Genomic DNA, 19,570 nt, shown 5'->3' with positions numbered 1-19,570 from the left:
GGCATTTGGAGTTGAAGCCAGTTGTTCACTTACTGCAGAACTTTTCCATATGTTTCCTATTAGCAGCTCTGTTCTCAAACTTAGAATCTTCCCAGAACGAAATAGAAAGCAGATTCTCAAACTCTGCTCAACACAAGTGAGTGCAAAAAAATATTCTCTTTCCATTAAGTATTTCTTAAAGTATACATGATAACTAATAATTATAAGAAGAAAAAAATCTGCCCCTCTTGTATTTATCAGTAGTGTTCATGTTTCTCTCTTGTTTGTTCTCTTGCAAAACATTAGTCCATCTTTTATTTAAAAGTTCAATTACACCAATAAATGTTTGCACTAGTACGATGTATGTGGACATCAAAGAAAAATGTTACATATTTTACATAGCTATTACATTTGTAGATATGCTGCCTGTTGCTAATTAGGATAGACTAATACTAGTTGTACTGTTTCCTACTGTGTTGTGTAATCACTGCAGCTTCTTTGATTTCATTTCTTCAGTAATCTTAAATTGGTTAGAGTCGATATAGCATAGTGGCTAAAAGACTCAAGTAGGAATCAGAAAATCCCACTTAGAATTTCATTAGTGCCAGAAATTCATTAGGCGGCCGTAGGCCACCCACTCTCTCTCTCTCATCTTCAGATTCCCCCTCACATGTAAAATAGGGATGATAATACTCACTTTACAGTGTTGTAAGGATTAAAAGTTGATATTGGCAGTTTGTGTACTGAAAAAGCATAGTACAAATGTTAAGTAGCATTATGTATTATAAGATACAACATGGTCTTAGAACAGTTTCATTGCTTTAAAATGCAAACTGAGTGCTCTCCCAAATTATGCTTGCTTGTTTTTCCATTTCCAAATACAATTCTGCTCCATCCTCCTGTGGTATGCAGCAGCATCTTTTATGCACGAATATGTGATTACTGGTTTACTCTGGTTGAAATGTTAATGTGCATCTTTTTCAAACTTCTCTGGTTGGCTTGATGCATATTCTACGTAAGTACAAAACCTCCTTTCCTGATCCCCACCCATAATTTGAAAACCTCAAAGAAATAACTAGTGCTGCTTTCACACACTGTACTGTTTTTACCCCACTTGCAGCAATAAGGAGGTTCTTGACTTCTTTGTACATTCTTGTTGTGGGAAGAGAAATCTGTACCTGGTAACTGGCCAAAGAGGCACTTTTTCAGTGGTGCTCCTCTTTTTAGCAGGCGAAGAACAAGGATGCAGTCCTAACCCACTTTCCAGCACTGGCATGAGGGCAATGCAGCTCCAAGGTAAGGGAACAAACATTCCCTACTTTGAGGAGGCTTCCATGATTGCCCCCAACTGCAGGATACAGCACACGTCCCACTGGAACAGCTATGCCAGTGCTGGAAAGTTGGTTAGGATTTGGGCCTAAGTGTCCCTCTTCACTCAAGCTCAGTGTCTTTTCTCATAGCTGTTTGCTGCTGTTCTTTGGCTTTTCTCTTTTTCTTGGTGAGCCCTTTTAGGGCAGGGAACCATTTAGTTGTTTGATTTTTTTTCCACGCAAACTGCTTTGTGAATTTTTTTGTTGAAAAGCAGTATGTAAATATTCTTAATAATCTCAGCATCACCTGGCAGGACAAAGTTCTAAACAACACAGTCCTGGAATGAGCTGGAATCCCTAGCATATATGCACTGCTGAAACAGAGACGCCTGCGTTGGTTTGGTCATGTCGTGAGAATGGGCAATGGCCGGATCGCAAAGGATCTCCTCTGTGGAGATCTCGTGCAGGGAAAGCGCCCTACAGGTAGACCACAGCTGCGATACAAAGATATCTGCAAGAAGGATCTGAAGGCCTTAGGAGTGGACCTCAACAGGTGGGAAACCTTGACCTATGAGCATTCCACTTGGAGGCAGGCTGTGCAGCATGGCCTTTCCCAGTTTGAAGAGACACTTGCCCAGCAGACTGAGGCAAAGAGGCAAAGAAGGAAGGCCCGTAACCAGGGAGACACACCAGGGACACACTGTACTTACTCCCATTGTGGAAGGGATTGTCACTCCTGAATTGGCCTTTTCAGCCACACTAGATGCTGTTCCAGAACCACTTTTCAGAGCATGATACCATAGTCTTTCGAGACTGAAGGATGCCAATGACAATGAATGATGTTTGAATTATTGTGGAAGTTTTAATATTTGTTTTGTAACCATTAATGGATTAATAACACACATTTTGCTGTTTTAAAAGTTAGACCTATTCCTGGGTGTTTTGGGGGCACTGATTACAAAAATGGCATCCGTTTTGCCCTATCATATCTTGCTTCAGAGATATGGCATAGCTTCGTAAGTGAATTGCTTTATGCGTATAAAATTTACATAAAACCACAATAAATTTTGAAAAAAGTTCTTCTGACCCTCAGATTCACAGGCCTGTGTAATTTAAGAGTAAAAATTGCTTATACAGTTTCTCTTGGTACAATATGTAACTTTTTTCAAAAAGGGATTCTGATTAGTGGTAGGAATACAGCCAATAACATTTTGCACTATCTTATTTATTATATTAAACACAACATGGCATTTCACTAGGAAATTCTGCAATGCCCAAGAAAGAATATCCATATTTCTTGGAACAGGTGGATCCATAACTTGGCCAAGAAGAATTCTACCCCAAAAATAAAGTCTTCTGTCTCTTCTTTATTGCCATTAGGAGGAATGTTAAGAATTCTTTGTTTTACTCTGCTGTTGATTTGTCCTCTTTCTGGGACTTATTTTTTTTCTGGTTTATAATCTTTGACCGATAGCTGCTTATTGTCTCTTGTGTTTTTATTTCAGCTGTTTATTGAATGTTGGACTGTATGCTCTTGTTTGTGAGTTCCCCTGGCACCAAAAGGCAATAAATGAGAAGGTATGACAAAAGAGGACTGTTCACCTATTCCTTGGTGACACTGGAGAGGACTGTACATCTCTTATAAACTCAGAGTTGGAAGGGATCTTGGAGATCATCTAATCAAACCCATTCCTCACTGGAGGCATCTTTGACGGGCTGACTATCCAGCCTCTGCTTGGAAAACCTCCAGTGATGGAGAGCTCACAACTGCACAAGGCAGAATCTTCCAGTGCCAGACAGCTCTTATAGTTAGGAAATTCTTTATATCTAGCCTCAATCTACTTCCCTGTAGTTTCAACCCACTAATTCTAGACCTGCCTTCAGAATCCACACAGAGGAAATTCTTCCCTACTACTGAGTAACAGCCCTTCAAATACTGGAAGAGAGCCATCAAATCTCCCCTTAGTCTTTTCTTCTCCAAGTTAGACATGGAAAGCTCTTTTAACAGTTTCTTATAAGACATAGTTTTCAGGCCCTTCGAATCTTAGTTGCCCTCCTGAACCTGTTCTAGCTTAGTGTCTTCCTTGTGAGAGAAGACAGTTACATATAACTAGGTTGTCCGGGCTATGTGGCATGCAAAGCCCGCAGACGATATAGTGCAGCGAACTGCTGGCACCCAAAGTGATCCAAGATAGAGGAGAGAAGGAATGAAAACAGGAGCCAGGCAGAAGTCCACCACCAAGCTGTATTTACATATGATACAAGTAGCCAGTCTCACCAGCAGCATAACAATAAGCACAGTTCTTCAGATGCACCAGCACAGATTCACGCTCTTTCAAACTCCTCACAACGACCCACGAGGGTAGGCTCTAGCAGCTTCCCTTTTATACCTCCCCTGACCAATCGGGTAAGGGATGACCTCATCCCCATGACCTCATCTTCTCATGACTTGGTTGCACCAGCCCCTCTCCCATAGACTTGCATTGGGGCTGCTAAGTCACTGTGACTCAGCACATTTGTACAGTTACCATTGGTCAGTCCAGGGTCACACGGTACATTTTCTTTTAGCCTTTCTTTGACCTTGGACTTACATCTAGATACAGGCCCCAGGCTTTCAGACCTTGCCAGGCAGCAAATTTCTCCTGGTCGTGCCAAAATGTCCTGACATAGGGTGCTACTTTGTTTTGGGCAGATCCAGCAGCATTTTTGCATTATTTCTTTGGATAAATAAGGTTAACCATATCTTATTTCTCAGGATTATGAGAGTTGCCTTCTTTTATTTCTTCTAGTTGACTGTGATTCAGAGTTGGCTCTTTATGTTAAATACACACTGTCCTATCATCTCTTCATTTGCAGAAAAACTATGCACAAACCCAAATCTTTCTTTTCTCTAACCACATGATCTAAAGCAGCACTCTGTGTCTTCTTTGTCTTCCTTGCATGGGTGGCAAGGAACCGCCAAAGATCCTCCTCCTAAGGAGTAAATTTTATTTCACCAGACTTGAGGGTTCCCACTAAATACCTCTGACAGGCTTCCTGTCTACAGTGAGCTTTGTTATCACCTAGCTCAGTAGTGTCAAACTAACTTCATACAGAGGGCCGTATAGCATTCATGATGCCTGCTGAGGGCCAGAGCAGAAGTGGGCTCAAAGCACTTCCTTGACGTGCTTTGTGCCTGCTTTTTCTTTAACGTTCTAAGCCAGGGGTGTCAAACTAATTTCATACAGAGAGCCGTATAGCATTCATGATGCCTGCTGAGGGCCAGAAGTTATGTCATTAAGCAGAAAGCGATGTCATTAAGCAGGTCATGATGAAACAAAGCACTTTTTTCTTACCTAGGAACTCATTAGCTGCAAATAGAAGAGAAAAATACACAAATCTTGATCATAATTGCAAACTATGGGAGAGTCCAATTATCATGTGGGCTGCCCTTTCAGCAGTGACACCTCAGCCAGCTTAGCAGCTGAAAGCAGCTGATGGTGATGTTGGGAGAGGCTAAGGGCCAGATAAAGAACTTCTGCGGGCTGCATCCGACCACTAATCAGCCTTATGATTGACACCCCTGATCTAGCAATTTGGGTTACTAGGTCAAATCAGACCTTTGTATTGCTGAAATAACACAGGCCTACAAAATTGAGTGTCAGAAAAGTTTTTCCCAAACTTTATGATGGTTTGATATGAATTTGGGGTGCTGATTCCAAAAATGGCATCCGTTTTGCCCTATCACGTCTAGTTTTGGAGATATAGTATAGCCTCTTTAGAGAATGGTTCAAGCAGCTTCCTCATGAGGAAGGCTCATTAACTAAAGACGCTATGCCGTGTCTTCAAAACTAGACGTGATAGGGCAAAACCCTTTTCTCCAATCTAAAGCTACTCTAGGTTTTCAGGGTAAACAGGAGGTAGCTTTAAATTGGAGTAAAGGGCTTTGTAAACAAACTCTGGAGGAGATCAGAGGAGGTTGCAAGGCTCCAGGACACTGCAAGAAACCAGTGCTGCCTCCAGATAAGTAAAAAAAAAAAAAAAAGCCCTTTGACAGCAGCAGCAGCACTGTGATTTCTAAAGCATTGTTGCTGCCTCCCTCCCTGCTCCCCTCTACCTGCCCACACAAACACTTACCTAGTTCCCAGCTCCCCTGTAGGAGTTTGTTAATCACTGCTCTAGGAAGCTGTGAAGCAGCATACAGTCTACCCCCCTGCTTTTATTTCCACACAACTGTATTCAGAGGCAACCTGCCTGTTAACATAGAGATATAGTCATCACCTCTTGTAGCAATGATTTCCATAAATGAATATTGAACAACTTTCTTTTGCCCATCTTGAATCTACTGCTTTATTTTATGACCCTTAGCTCTTATGCTGTGAAAGAGGAAAGAAAAATTTATCTGGGCTAATGTTCTTCACCCCTAGCATAATTTTATAAGCCTTCACCTACAATCCTACACATTGAACTCAATTTGGATTTACTTTTAGAACATAAGAACAGCCCCGCTGGATCAGGCCATAGGCCCATCTAGTCCAGCTTCCTGTATCTCTCAGTGGCCCACCAATTGCCCCAGGGAGCACACATGACAACAAGAAACCTGCATCCTGGTGTCCTCCCTTGCATCTGACATAGCCCATTTCTAAATTTCTAAATTCAGGAGGTTGCACATACACATCATGGCTTATAACCCTTGATGGACTTTTCCTCCAGAATTTTGTCCAATCCCCTTTTAAAAGCATCTAGGCTAGATGCCATCACTACATCCTGTGGCAAGGAGTTCCACAGAGTAAACATGCCTAGGATTATACTGTCAGTCATGTCCCTATTAGCTGTCTTTATTTCTAAATGAAAAAGCCCTCTATCAGAGGTTTTCAAACTGGGGTGTTGCAATGCCCCAGCCTGAAGGCCCTGGCCTCTGCCCCCTTAAGGGGCTGGGGCAGCGAGGAGGCAGTGACATGCTCCCCAGGATCACATCTTTAACAGGGCTGCAGGGACTGGGATGCACTCACCAGTCCCTGCAGCAGCTGTCCTGGGGGTGTTGGGAGCCCTGCACAAGCATCTGCAGGGCTCCGCAGCTCATGAGAAGTGAAAGTGGAGCTTCAGGCTGCTGCAGTGACTGGTGAGTGTAGCCCAGGGTATCAAATGTAAGGCCTGGGAACCTTAAGGAAGTGATGCCTCACAGCACAACTCTCACTTGTAATAGGAGTTTGAAAGACTATTGCCAACCAGTGTTTTCCTTGTTCTCTTATCTTTCTCCTGCCTTCTGGAGCCTGCTGAAGGGAAATCAGGCAAGGTGTGCAGTTTGGTGATAGATGTGATGCTTGGAATCCAGAAATGAGTGCAGATTACTGATAGAAGTGATACTTTTAAGGAAATTAGTAACTTATGGTCAGGTGTGGTGACAGCATTAGAGGGTGAGTGCTGGTCATGGGACTGGTCATTTTAAGATGACAGTGGTTATGAACTGTGGAGGTCATTACCTGCTCCACACAGCAGGGCAGCAGTTCTCAAAATCTCAGGGAGGTTGAGAAAGGAAATCAAGGTATGAGAACCAAGGGGGGGGGCAACAGCATGATCCTCAGGATTCTGCTGCTTCTAGGAACAGGGGGGTTTCTACTTTCCTACAGCCAGCTCCAGCCTCCTGGGGGGGGAGTCTAAGGAGTCCGTGGACCCTACTGCAGTACTCCCCAAGCCTCCAAACTTCTGTAAAAAATAAATAAATAAATCCATTTCCTGTTTTTGTCACAAAACTGGAAGTGGGTGCTTTTTTTTGTTTGTTTTTTTGCTTTTTACAGGAGTTTGTAGACTTGGGCAATGCTGTAGAGGGGTTTGTAGACTCCCCAGACCTCCCAGGAGGCTGAAGCTGGCTGTAGGTAAGTAGAAAAAAACCCCTTATCCCTGACAGCAGTGCAATCCTGGGGATTGCGTTGCTTGCTTTCCTTCCTTTTCCACTCCTTAAGGGGTCCTTCGTAGGGTTTCTCTGGCGGTGGCATTGTGGCGCCCGCGTTTGAGAGCCTCTGTAGTAGGGAATAACATTAGCAAGAACACTATGCAGCAGAAGCTGGGCCACTGGAAGTGCAGCCCGGATGATAATTCACCTCTCCCATATCTTGAAAATATGGTCAAGATTTGCATATTCTATGTCATTTGCAGCTGAGTTCCTATGTGAGAAAAAAGTGTTTATTTCTGGTCATCACTTGCTTAATGACATCCCCTTTGACCCTCAACAGGCATCATGAATGCTGTTTGACCTGCTGTATGAAATGAGTTTGACACCCCTGGTGTAGTAAATCTTGTGCATGAAACAAAGGTGTAAAGGTGTAAAGCAGTCTACAAGATGGACTTAATAAATACCTATGCACAATACTTCAAAAGACTGAATACCTAACATTCTCATGACACATCAACAGTAAACCAAACAAATAATCAGTTGATTTGAAGGGGTGCATTTTGTTCAGGTATTTTCCTACTATGCTCTTAGGTAGATTCCAAATTCATGCTTTTGGTTTTAAAGGCTCTGATCATTATTCTGAGTTCCAGAAAACATGTTCCACACACATTAGTGTACGGTAGACAATAGCTTACCAGAGTTGGGGATGCCTTTTAGAACACATTGACATAGGGGTGGGGTTAGGCAGAATACTGTCACCCCTTCCATGTTTGGACTGTGTCCACCGGAGAAGTAATGAGTGAAAAGGGTTGGTTTCTGTACAGATTACTGGAACATTCAACCACCAACATAGACACGTAGTCCTCAAATTACATCCTGTTTCTGTTTTGGAGGTTTGTTCAGAAGTTGGAACCAGTGTAAATCTGGATCAATGCTTTCATGCCTTTGCAAAAGCAGAGGACTGACCAGATTGTACCTATGTGAAAGCCACAGGCATGGCTGCCTGATTTGCAGACATCTGTAATTGGGGAACTACCTGTAATTCAAACAACATGCTATAGAATGCACAAAATTGTCAGGAGGAGAGAGTGTATATGGGCCAGGGTCCTCTTTAATGAGATCATAATCATATTGCTTTATAAAAATAATATTTCTGCCCAACCAGAGCCCGTCATGTAATCTTCATGATCTACATAGGGACCACAAATAGGAGTGTGATTATGAAAGTAAAGGAATATGAACACCCCTGCTACATACAAGAAAGTGAAAAATCAGCAGTGGCTGAGTATGCTGTGAGAACTAGTCACCAAATAAATTTTAATCAGACTCGGGTTCTTTCTGCAGTGCACCAATACCACACTAGACTCTACAGAGAGGCCACTGAAATTCAAAAACATAAAAACAATATCAACAAAAAAGAAGAGGCTCTCGGTATGCCTGGTTTCCAGCATTTAATACACTAGAACAGTGTTTCTCAAACTGTGGATTGGAACCCACTAGGTGGGTCATGAGCCAATCTCAGATGGGTCCCCATTCAGGTCAATATTTTATTTTAAATATTTTAGACTTGATGCTACCATGGTATGTGACTGCATTTGGGGAAATGTGACACATTTGTACTTTTAAGAGGCTACTATGTACATGCTTCTAACTGATAATAAATGGGACTTACTCCTGGGTAAGTGTGGGTAGGATTGCAGCCTAGGATTGTTAAAAATTTACCTGCTTGATTATGTCATTTCCGGTCGTGACATCACTTCCAGTGGGTCCTGATAGATTCTCATTCTAAAAAGTGGGTCCTGGTGCTAAATATTTGAGAACCCCTGCACTAGAATAAAAAAACTTTGAAGAAAAACCTACATAGCAATGATGAACAGGCAAAGATTGTTAGTATACCTTTAATAATTTAAGCAGGAACTGGCAGTTAAATTGGTGGCCAGCTAAGAGTTGAGAGAATGCAAATTCTTTGTAACCCCTGAAGATGCTTTCCACAGCTGAAAGCAAAATGTTGGAACTAGATCCTACAATGTGTTTTAATCCATGGCTTAAAGACTCAAGAAACATTTCAAATTATGTTTTGATCTGCATTTTATCCTAAAAATATCCTTGATTTACCAGAATTAGACTGCCATCCTGTGGTGTAAACGAATAATTGCTTTGCAGGAAATAAAAAAAAAATCTAGAAGCACACTACTTGCTTCTACATTCATGAGAGCACTTATACATCAATCTACGTACTGAATATGAATTTATTTATATTTTTATATGCTTGCAAACCCACCTTTCCCCTGCAGACAAGAGGCACCCAACACAAGACAAATTATAAAAAATACACATAATTCAAAACATAAAATTCATAAATATTAGAAATTCAAAGAATTTAATGAAGTTATTTGTTCTTTGAAACAAAAGAAAAATATTGTTTCTTACATGTTATGGTAATAGACTTCATAGCAAATAGAAGCTAAAGGAACTGATTTGAGGGGGAGTGGGTGTAGTATGGTAGGTATCTGCCAGTTGCAGCCATGCCTGCGTCAGATGGACCTGACCACAGTAGTCCATGCCTTGGTGACATCCCAGTTAGATTATTGTAATACTTTGTATGTGGGGCTGCCCTTGGAGACTCCAGAAACCGCAGTGGTGCAAAATGTGTTGGCTTGTTGGTTACTGGAGCTCAGCAGTTTGATGCAGTTGGACCATTGCTCCAGTGACTGCATTGGTTGCAGTTTTGTTTCTAGGTCCAATTCAAGGAGCTGGTTTTGATCTTAAAACCCTTCAGGGAGTGGAACCAGGGTACCTGCTGGACTGCCTCTTCCTGTACATTGCATCCCATCCCCTAAGATGTGCAGAGGGAGCTCTGCTGTGTGTACTACTTATGACAGAGATTAGTGGGACAGTGACCAAAAGTAGGGAACCACAGCTATGGAACTTTCTCCTATCTGATTTGAGAACCGCTGTGACCCTGGAGGTGTTCCAGAATGCGCTTAAATGTATTTATCTGAGAAATTTATACCCCGCCTTTCTCATGCCGAAGCAAATGTCCAAGCCAGCTAACATAGCTCCATAGTAGAGTACAAATGAGTTTGCATAGTAATTGTTCTATTGGCAGCTTGTAGAACCCTTTTCTTCCACATGGAATCCTTCACAGCATGGTTGTCGCATCTGGGTATGCCTTTCGAACTTCCAGCTTATTTTTCAATTGGCATTTTTGTCTTTGTGTTATCTCCCATGTTTATTCCATGTTTATTCCATGTTTATGCCACACCCATCAGCAGCCGTTTGCCTTCCTGAGCTTTTGTAAACTCACCTGGGAAGGCCAGCCCCCTTTCAATCAGGAAGGGAGGAGGAGCCAGCCAGGAGTATAAAGCTAGGCGGGCCATCGCGTGAGGCTCTCTGCAGACGCGTGTGGCCTCTGGGAACCAAGTGCCTCGGGAACTAAGTGCCAGGTAAGGCACAAGAGTTTAGCATCTGGGCGAGTTCAGCAGCAGGGCGAGGAGGCCAGGGCCCCAGACACTGCCCTTCCTCTTCCCTTGAGAAGAGGGCTGCTATCCAGTGTACGGTTTTTAAAAGGACCCCTAAATAAAACAACAACAACAACAACAAAAAAGCTATGCAGTCAGACAGCCAGCAGCAGGGTGGGGGCTATCCAGTGTTCTGCATTGAGTGCCACATGTATGATTATATGCCTCTGGGGCATAAGTCATGGGTGTGTCCTTGGTGCAAGGAGCTCCAGGGTCTCAGGGAACGTGTCCACTCCCTTGAAGCCTTGGTGGCCGACCTGGAGAAGCGCAGGCAGCCAGAGGAGGACCGTGGGGAGACTTCCGGGGACGATCAGGCTTCGTCCCAACCTCAGGCGTGCAGCTCCTCGGCTGCCCGGGTGGGAAGTCTCGGGACTGGAGGACGTCATCCTGGAGAGGAGGGAAACAATCCCCTAGAGGGGACCACTTCTCCAGGGGATGGGCCCGTATCCGAGCGCACTCGGGATACTCCTCGGCGGGAGGGGGGTCGGGGGCTTCTTGTAGTGGGGGATTCGATTATTAGAAACATAGAGAGGGGGGTTTGCGACGGATGTGAGGACCGCATGGTGACTTGCCTGCCTGGTGCGAAGGTTGTGGACATCACTTCTCGTCTAGACAGGCTAGTAGACAGTCCTGGGGGAGAGGTAGCGGCTGTGGTGCATGTCGGCACCAACGACGTGGGCAAGTGTAGCTGGGAGGTCCTGAAGGCCAAATTTAGGCTTTTAGGCAGGAAGCTGAAAGCCAGGACCTCAAAGGTAGCGTTCTCTGAAGTGCTACCTGTTCCACGCGCAGGGCCAGCTAGGCAGGCGGAGATCAGGGGTCTCAATGCGTGGATGAGACGGTGGTGTAGGGAGAAGGGGTTTAGATTCGTTAGGCACTGGGGAACGTTTTGGGACAAGCGGGGCCTGTACAAGAGGGACGGGCTCCATTTGAACCAGAATGGAACCAGACTGCTGGCGCATAACATTGAAAAGGTGGCAGAGCAGCTTTTAAACTGATCCCTGGGGGAAGGCCGACAGGAGCCGAGGGGCATCCGGTTCGGGACTCCTCATCCCTATGGGATGAGGATGGGGAGGTTAGAGAACAACTAGACAAAGGCAGGGTAGGAGAAGAAATTGGGAAAGGTAGGGCGATGGGATGTGATAGACGGTTTGGCACAATGAGAGGATGCGGGGACACAGGAGCGAATAAGCAGCTCATCCTGGGGCATTCCGTGTATAAATGCTTTTATGCGAATGCCCGAAGTCTACGAGCAAAGGTGGGAGAACTGGAATGTCTGGTGACAAGGGAAAATATTGACATAGTGGGCATAACGGAAACCTGGTGGAATGCGGAGAATCAGTGGGATACCGCAATCCCGGGCTATAAACTCTACAGGAGGGACAGGCAGGGGCGTGTTGGAGGTGGGGTGGCCCTTTATGTTAAGGAAGGGATAGAATCCAGCAAAGTAGAGATTGAAGGTGGGTCCGACTCCACCGTAGAATCTCTGTGGGTTAAATTACCAGGCTTGTGCAGCGATGTAATACTGGGGGTGTGCTATCGTCCTCCAGACCAGAAATCTGATGGGGACCTTGAAATGAGGAAACAGATCAGGGAGGTGACAAGGAGGGACAGGGTTGTAATCATGGGGGACTTCAATTATCCTCATATTGACTGGGTCAATTTGTGTTCTGGTCACGATAAGGAAACCGGATTTCTTGACGTGCTAAATGACTGTGGCTTAGATCAGCTAGTCACGGAGCCCACCAGAGGACAGGTGACTCTGGATTTAATTTTGTGCGGTACGCAGGACCTGGTTAGAGATGTAAACGTTACTGAGCCATTGGGGAACAGTGATCATGCTGCGATCCGTTTTGACGTGCACGTTGGGGGAAGAATACCAGGCAAATCTCTAACAAAAACCCTTGACTTCCGACGGGCGGACTTCCCTCAAATGAGGAGGCTGGTTAGAAGGAGGTTGAAAGGGAGGGTAAAAAGAGTCCAATCTCTCCAGAGTGCATGGAGGCTGCTTAAAACAACAGTAATAGAGGCCCAGCAGAGGCGTATACCGCAAAGAAAGAAGGGTTCCACTAAATCCAGGAGGGTGCCCGCATGGCTAACCAGCCAAGTTAGAGAGGCTGTGAAGGGCAAGGAAGCTTCCTTCCGTAAATGGAAGTCTTGCCCTAATGAGGAGAATAAAAAGGAACATAAACTGTGGCAAAAGAAATGTAAGAAGGTGATATGGGAGGCCAAGCGAGACTATGAGGAACGCATGGCCAGCAACATTAAGGGGAACAATAAAAGCTTCTTCAAATATGTTAGAAGCAGGAAACCCGCCAGAGAAGCGGTTGGCCCTCTGGATGGTGAGGGAGGGAAAGGGGAGATAAAAGGAGACTTGGAGATGGCAGAGAAATTAAATGAGTTCTTTGCATCTGTCTTCACGGCAGAAGACCTCGGGCAGATACCGCTGCCCGAACGGCCCCTCCTGACCGAGGAATTAAGTCAGATAGAGGTTAAAAGAGAAGATGTTTCAGACCTCATTGATAAATTAAAGATCAATAAGTCACCGGGCCCTGATGGCATCCACCCAAGGGTTATTAAGGAATTGAAGAATGAAGTTGCAGATCTCTTGACTAAGGTATGCAACTTGTCCCTCAAAACGGCCATGGTGCCAGAAGATTGGAGGATAGCAAATGTCACGCCTATTTTTAAAAAGGGAAAGAGGGGGGACCCGGGAAACTATAGGCCGGTCAGCCTAACATCCATACCGGGTAAGATGGTGGAATGCCTCATCAAAGATAGGATCTCAAAACACATAGACGAACAGGCCTTGCTGAGGGAGAGTCAGCATGGCTTCTGTAAGGGTAAGTCTTGCCTCACGAACCTTATAGAATTGTTTGAAAAGGTCAACAGGCATGTGGATGCGGGAGAACCCGTGGACATTATATATCTGGACTTTCAGAAGGCGTTTGACACGGTCCCTCACCAAAGGCTACTGAAAAAACTCCACAGTCAGGGAATTAGAGGACAGGTCCTCTCGTGGATTGAGAACTGGTTGGAGGCCAGGAAGCAGAGAGTGGGTGTCAATGGGCAATTTTCACAATGGAGAGAGGTGAAAAGCGGTGTGCCCCAAGGATCTGTCCTGGGACCGGTGCTTTTCAACCTTTTCATAAATGACCTGGAGACAGGGTTGAGCAGTGAAGTGGCTAAGTTTGCAGACGACACCAAACTTTTCCGAGTGGTAAAGACCAGAAGTGATTGTGAGGAACTCCAGAAGGATCTTTCCAGACTGGCAGAATGGGCAGCAAAATGGCAGATGCGCTTCAATGTCAGTAAGTGTAAAGTCATGCACATTGGGGCAAAAAATCAAAACTTTAGATATAGGCTGATGGGTTCTGAGCTGTCTGTGACAGATCAGGAGAGAGATCTTGGGGTGGTGGTGGACAGGTCGATGAAAGTGTCGACCCAATGTGCGGCGGCAGTGAAGAAGGCCACTTCTATGCTTGGGGTCATTAGGAAGGGTATTGAGAACAAAACGGCTAGTATTATAATGCCGTTGTACAAATCGATGGTAAGGCCACACCTGGAGTATTGTGTCCAGTTCTGGTCGCCGCATCTCAAAAAAGACATAGTGGAAATGGAAAAGGTGCAAAAGAGAGCGACTAAGATGATTACGGGGCTGGGGCACCTTCCTTATGAGGAAAGGCTACGGCGTTTGGGCCTCTTCAGCCTAGAAAAGAGACGCTTGAGGGGGGACATGATTGAGACATACAAAATTATGCAGGGGATGGACAGAGTGGATAGGGAGATGCTCTTTACACTCTCACATAATACCAGAACCAGGGGACATCCACTAAAATTGAGTGATTGGTTGTTTCATGACTAGTTTAATTCTGTTTTATTAGGTATATTTAATGTTAGCTCCCTTAAATAAACTGTCAACCAAAAAAAAAACCAGACTGGGTAAAATGCTTAAGCAATGATACTCAGTGGTTATGCATATTTGATTTCATATTTTCTGAAAATCAGAAAGATACTGAATGTAATTCAAGAAATAAATTTTTACACTTATCTTTAAAACTTTATACAGATGCTTAGTCACTTCTTCAGTTGCATTAGTAAAGTCTTTGTTAGTACAGTCAGTGGTGTAGCTAAGGGGGTGGCAGTCACACCGGGCGACAAGCCGTAGGGGGGCAACAAGCTGAGCTTGACACCAGTGGCCAAACTGTGAAAAATATTTGGTATGTACGAATAATACCATCATGTTATATATCATTGGAAAGGTAATTTAATGCAGAATGCAATGAAACAAACCCCATTTGACTATCTGTATTCTATCAAACGTTATGACCAATTAACCAGAAAATGAAAACACAACTGCCTTATGGAACAAAAAGTAGATTTTCATAACTCAAAACTGACCTGTGGGACTGATTGTTCTGAGAGCCAAGGAGATATTGTTATGATATAGCATGGAACCAATAAGGTGTTAATATAAGTCATCTCTCATTTCCATGTATCATAATACAGCTGCTCCTGCTAACTGGTAAAGAGGTACTTTTTCAAGTGGTGTTCCTCTTATCTTCTTGGTATGTTCCGTCAGCTTCTTGTTGGACCAGACTCTCTTTGTGAGTCTGGAAAATGTGGTAGCTGCTTTACCGATGCGTTTGTTTAGCTCAGTATCGAGAGAAAGAGTGTCGGTGATCGTTGAACCAAGGTACACAAAGTCATGGACAACCTCCAGTTCATGTGCAGAGATTGTAATGCAGGGAGGTGATTGTAATGCAGGGAGGAGTACTCAGAGCTTGCGTCCTGAGTACGCTTCTGTACTGCAGCGAGTCATGGACTCTTCGCTCAGAACAGGAGAGGAAACTCAACACTTTCCACATGCGCTGCCTCCGATGCATTCTTGGCATCACCTTGCAGGACAAAGTTCCAAACAACACAGTCCTGGAACGTGCTGGAATCCCTAGCATGTATGCATTGCTGAAACAGACGCCTGCGTTGGCTCGGTCATGTTGTGAGAATGGATGATGGCCGGATCCCAATGGATCTCCTCTATGGAGAACTCGTACAAGGAAAGCGCCCTACAGGTAGACCACAGCTGCGATACAAGGACATCTGCAAGAGGGATCTGAAGGCCTTAGGAGTGGACCTCAACAGGTGGGAAACCCTGGCCTCTGAGCGGCCCGCTTGGAGGCAGGCTGTGCAGCATGGCCTTTCCCAGTTTGAAGAGACACTTGGCCAACAGTCTGAGGCTAAGAGGCAAAGAAGGAAGGCCCATAGCCAGGGAGACAGACCAGGGACAGACTGCACTTGCTCCCAGTGTGGAAGGGATTGTCACTCCCGAATTGGCCTTTTCAGCCACACTAGATGCTGTTCCAGAACCACCATTCAGAGCGCGATACCATAGTCTTTCGAGACTGAAGGTTGCCAACAGATTGCCAACAGTTCCTCTTATATTTAGCAGGGGGAGAATAACCATCCCTCTTCACCCCAGCACAGTGTCTTTGACCAATAAGGGGCACACTTTTATTTATTTACTTAATTAAATTTGATTTTGTCATGGAGGGGCTATGAAGTATTGTTTTATCCCAGGTAGCAGATAGATGCCTTAGCTATGCCACTGGCTGGGGGGAGGTGGCAGATCAAGTGGGTGGTGAACCACTGGGGAGAGGAGGCAGGTTTTCCCCCAATTTGCAATTTTTATAAAGCCCAGGTGTGACATCACTTCCAGTTGTGACATCACTTCTGGGGCATCATTTTGAGCTCTGCAGCGGGCTACACATTCATTAGCTATGCCACTGAGTACAGTCCTTGTTTCTGCTGTAGTTGCCTGTCCATTTAGCAGAGATGGGCAAATCCAGCACAGCTTGAGTTGAGTCACGAGTCTCCGCCCCCTTTAACTCTACTCAGAAATGAGTCCTAGTGGGCAAACTTTCTGAGTCGCCTAGAGCGTTTTGGGGACTCTGAAAGACTTGAGTCCTTAGTCTTTTCTGTTTAAAAAAAAAATAGTCAACTGCAAATTCCCTGCCTCCTCCTGCCCATCCCTGCTTGCAAAACCCCATGTCCCTATAGCCAAAAACCTCTTTCCCCCATCCTCCTCTTCCCCTCCCTCTCCCAGACAAGCAAAATCAGGACACATTTTCTGTCCAATGGATAGTTCGGGGGACAAGAAGAAGCACTCCCCCCCAATGTTCTGGACACATGCAGTACCCAGCTAGTTACTTCTGCAATCTGACACCCTTAAACCCAAACAAAAAATAATTAACCGTTTTCCTCCACCCCTAGCCCCTGGCTCTGCCTCCTGACTGAACATAATGTACCCTGCTGCTGCTTGCGCAGATTGAATGCCTGATTCATCACATTAGGTCTTTCATGCGATAAGGAAGCGGCCCAACATCAGAGTATGCAAGCAGCACCCCCAAGTCATGTCTGGGCAAGTCGTCCAAATCCATGGCGCTTTCTGAGTCAGTAGTCCCAGAGTCATCAGTGAAAAACATGTGTTTTTGTGACTCTGACTCAAGTCACTTAACTCGAGTTCCCATCCCTGCTGTTAAACTACCTGTCTCTGTTTTTGTTTGCCTTGCCATGAGACTGCAAAGACACTGGATGTGCACAGGTTGACAGTGGCCTGGCTGATTTACCTTCAGGTGAGCATCCTGGAGGAGCGGCTGCTGCACTCTGAGTCCAGCACCAATGCAGGCACGGCATTGAGGCACGGCAAGCTCATAAAAATATAAGAAGAATTTTGCTGGATCAGGCCAAAGGTTCTAGTCCAGCTTTCTGAATCTCACAATGGCCCACCAGATGCCTCTGGGAGCGAACAATACGAGATGCCTATATTCTATTGCCATTCCCTTGCATCTGGCATTCAGAGAGAGGCTACCCCTAAAACCTGGAGATTGCATAGTCATAACCTTTGATGCTTTTTCTCCATAAATCTGGCCAATCACCTTTTAGAGGCATCTATGCCAGGTGTCATCACAGCATCCTGTGGCAAGGAATTCCACAAATTAATTACACACTAGGGAAAGACTTATTTCCTTTTAATCCACTTTAATCAAGCAGTTCCCCAGTTTGGAGAGATTCTTCTGGAGCTCTTCACAGTTTATTCTAGATTTCACAACCTGAAAATGTTTTGTGTCATCCACAAACTGAGGAGCCTTTGGTGAAGGCTATCAAGAACAGTACCATGGGAGTTCTGGCCTTGAGCTTTCTACCTAGCAGCCTAAATTTGGCCTCCAGGACTGCCCAACTACATTTCACCAAGTTGTTTGTGCTAAATGCAACACAACCTCTACATCTTCCCCAGCGCTCTCTACTAGTCTAACTGGATGAGATGTGATTTCTGCAACCTCCACACCAAAAAGGCAAGTCACCACAAGGTCCATACATCTGTCACAGACCCCCGCATCTATGTTCCTGACTGTTGACTCACCTGCCACAAGGAACCCCCAACTCATCTTACTAAATTAATAGTAGTGTACCAGCAGGGGAGTTTGCATATTGATCAGTATGCTTTGTTAATGATAATCTGTACAGAACTTCCAATCATCAGAAGGCTATTTCACCCATTGCCTAGACCAGGGGTGCCCAAACCCTGACCCTGCAGCTACTTGCGGCCCCCAAGGACTCCCAATGTAACCCTCAGGGAGCCCCCAGTCTCCAATGAGCCTGTGGCCCTCCAGAGACTTGCTGGAGCCCACACTGGCCCGATTCAACTGTTTGACCTCTCGCGTGAGCTGTGGGATGAGGGCTCCCTCCATTGCTTGCTGTTTCATGTCTGTGATGCAGCAGAGGCAGCAAAGGAAAGGCCAGCCTTGCTTTGTGCAAGGCCTTTTATAGGCCTTGAGCTATTGCAAGACCTTCATTCATTCATATAAGTTCATCTTTAATATATTCATTTATGTAAACTTATGTAAATTTATTCAAATTTTAAATGTAAATTCTTTTTTCCCTGGCCCCCAAAACAGTGTCAGAAAGATGATGTGGCCCTCCTGCCAAAAACTTTGAACACCCCTGACCTAGACAGTATGTTTGTACTCTGCATAAGGAATATGCAGATTCATTCGTTAATACATTGTCCAGCATGATTTGATAATTATATGTATTTGATAGGTAATGCAAACAATTTCTTGTTTGTCTTTCTGTTATGGGCACTTTGTAAATGATGCTTGTTGAATGTGCACAGTGACTGGTTTTTATGCACACACTCAATTCAAACATTAACCCCTGCATATTCATTAGTTAATTGAGCTTATAAGGAAAACATGGTGTAAAAGGGCAGTAAACAAAAGGAAAACTTTGTATTCTGCAAAATCAAGAAAGTTTAAAGATGAAATATCTTAGGCAGTCTTAGGCATCCTTACTTAAAAGCATTAAAATTCCACAGAAGTCGGAGTAAAATATACTACACTTCAGGTTTTAAAGTATGCAGTAACTTAAATGTGTATAGTGTATTTATAGATAAATGCTTCACTTAAATAGAACAAACCACAGTATGACAATACTATTACATGGTTTCAATTCAGCATTTTTAATTTGACACAATTTCTAGTTTTCGAATTTACTCAAGTTATTGTTAACTTGAATGACACACGTGTACTGAACACAGTTGGTACTCATTTTTCTGTAGTACTGTCATTTAATTATTTGATTTATTTAAGTAATCATGACCAAATATAGTTTGTGTTTACATGTTGAATTAAGAAATGGTACAGTACTTAAACAATAACATGGAATAACATGGAATGAGGTCAGTATATGACAGCCACAACCTAATAACTCTAATATACACACATAGTTCCATGCCTGGAAAGGCTTCTTTTTCCTTAATGAGCAGAGGAATCCTGCACATGTACAGAATCCCTATATGCATAAGGTTTTCCTGGTAGCAACAGAGTACTCGG

General features: G+C 44.3%; 1 protein-coding gene across 1 annotated transcript in view; it reads left to right on the top strand.

Annotated features, from left to right (window-relative positions):
• CENPP (centromere protein P) overlaps window positions 1–19,570 on the top strand; it is a 207,088-nt gene that overhangs the window by 56,821 nt on the left and 130,697 nt on the right. The window lies entirely within an intron of this gene.

This window comes from Tiliqua scincoides, chromosome 2, assembly GCF_035046505.1.
Source record: "Tiliqua scincoides isolate rTilSci1 chromosome 2, rTilSci1.hap2, whole genome shotgun sequence".
NCBI lineage: Eukaryota > Metazoa > Chordata > Lepidosauria > Squamata > Scincidae > Tiliqua > Tiliqua scincoides.
This window is presented reverse-complemented; position numbering and strand designations above follow the sequence as displayed.